The following is a 1,902-nucleotide window of genomic DNA, read 5'->3' as shown; positions in this document are numbered from 1 at the left end:
TTTAGGAGTGCAAGACTTGGGAATAAAGAATGGTACAGGAGTCTATATTTTATTCAAAATATGCCCTTTAGTCCTTTTTGATTTTTAACTATGTGAATGAAATACATTGATAAATGTAGAATTTTTTAAAAGAAAACTATCTTGGTAAATTCTGATGTAGAAAGTGGGATCTCAAGAGCCTGGATAAGATCAGATCAGATCAGATCAGTAGCTCAGTCGTGTCTGACTCTTTGCGACCCCATGAATCGCACCACGCCAGGCCTCCCTGTCCATCACCATCTCCCGGAGTTCACTCAGACTCACGTCCATCGAGTCAGTGATGCCATCCAGCCATCTCACCCTCTGTCGTCCCCTTCTCCTCCTGCCCCCAATCCCTCCCAGCATCAGAGTCTTTTCCAATGAGTCAACTCTTCGCATGAGGTGGCCAAAGTACTGGAGTTTCAGCTTTAGCATCATTCCTTCCAAAGAAATCCCAGGGCTGATCTCCTTCAGAATGGACTGGTTGGATCTCCTTGCAGTCCAAGGGACTCTCAAGAGCCTGGAAAACAGATATCAATACTTTAAAAAAAAAAAAAGGACAACTAGTTTTGCATGAGAGAAGATAACCAATTTGAAGTTTCCAAGGAAATCCAAGAAAAAAAGAAAGTAAAGTGAAGAGGACAGTAGAGAGAAGTGCAGAGCAGTAGCCAGCAAAAAGGTAACAATCTATTCCATACTATATAATTCTTTCCCATGACACTGCAAAAATCATCAGTATCATATTCTAAACTGAGAGGCCAGTGAGTGATCTCTAACCAAAAAAAATTTTTTTGTTTTTAATGAAGAAGGAATTATTCTTTCAAACATAGTTGGCACCAAATGATGAGAGACCCAACAGACTGAGTTAGTCCTTAGAACACAAGGTCATTGAAAATGAACAGATATATTAGAAATACTTTATTTCTAATATAGAAATAAAGAAATACTTTATTTCAAATCTCTAAATCTTGTGGATCCAAATCTTGTGGATCAAGGAAATGGAAAATTTAATCTCATGATTCTATGCTGGGGTGAAGGACATGGCAGCAGTATCCATGATCACACCAACTCCCACTGCTTTCTGAAGATGCTGCAGGGAAATCGTGTATACCTGTGGCGGATTCATGTTGATATATGGCAAAACCAATACAATACTGTAAAGTTAAAAAATAAATAAATAAAGGAGACATTGTTTGCCTGGCAAGAAATCCAATGAGATGATCAAGAAGTCTGAAAGAATCTTGAGGGAAAACCAGTGTGCCTACATCAACGATTCGATTGACTTACATCGAGTAGAGAATATTAGCCATACAGAGCCTGCCATAAGCCTTCACTTGTACAGTCCGCCTTTTGACACATGCCATGCCTTTGATCAAAGAACAGGACATAAAAACAAAGTCACCATGACATTCCATAGCAAATTTGGAATCAGGACTCCATTTACAACTTCAGGATCACTGGAGAACAACTAAGGGGCACCAGGCCCTCTGAGGTTTTACTTTAAGGTCCAGGGAATTCCGCCTTGGACAGGAAGGTCTGCTATCACTTGCCTGTCCAGTAATACACTTTACAAGGCCAATATTAGATCTACCATAAGGCAGATGCTAATTATAAGGCATTAAGTAAGCAAATTGGAGAAGGCAATGGCACCCCACTCCAGTACTCTTGCCTGGAGGATCCCATGGAGGGAGGAGCCTGGTAGGCTGCAGTCCATGGGGTCGCTAAGAGTCGGACACGACTGAGAAACTTCACTTTCACTTTTCACTTTCCTGCATTGGAGAAGGAAATGGCAACCCACTCCAGTGTTCTTGCCTGGAGAATCCCAGGGACGGGGGAGCCTGGTAGGCTGCCATCTATGGGGTCGCACGGAGTCAGACATGACTG

At 41.8% G+C, this 1,902-nt stretch overlaps 1 pseudogene; it reads left to right on the top strand.

Annotated features, from left to right (window-relative positions):
- The first annotated feature begins 1,003 nt into the window (after nucleotides 1-1,003).
- LOC129644828 (cysteine dioxygenase type 1-like) lies at nucleotides 1,004-1,644 on the top strand (annotated as a pseudogene).
- The last annotated feature ends 258 nt before the right edge of the window (nucleotides 1,645-1,902 follow it).

The sequence above is a fragment of the Bubalus kerabau genome, chromosome 2 (genome assembly GCF_029407905.1).
Source record: "Bubalus kerabau isolate K-KA32 ecotype Philippines breed swamp buffalo chromosome 2, PCC_UOA_SB_1v2, whole genome shotgun sequence".
Taxonomy (NCBI): Eukaryota; Metazoa; Chordata; class Mammalia; order Artiodactyla; family Bovidae; genus Bubalus; species Bubalus kerabau.
Note: the sequence above shows the minus strand (reverse complement) of the source record. Positions and strands in the feature narration are given on the sequence as shown.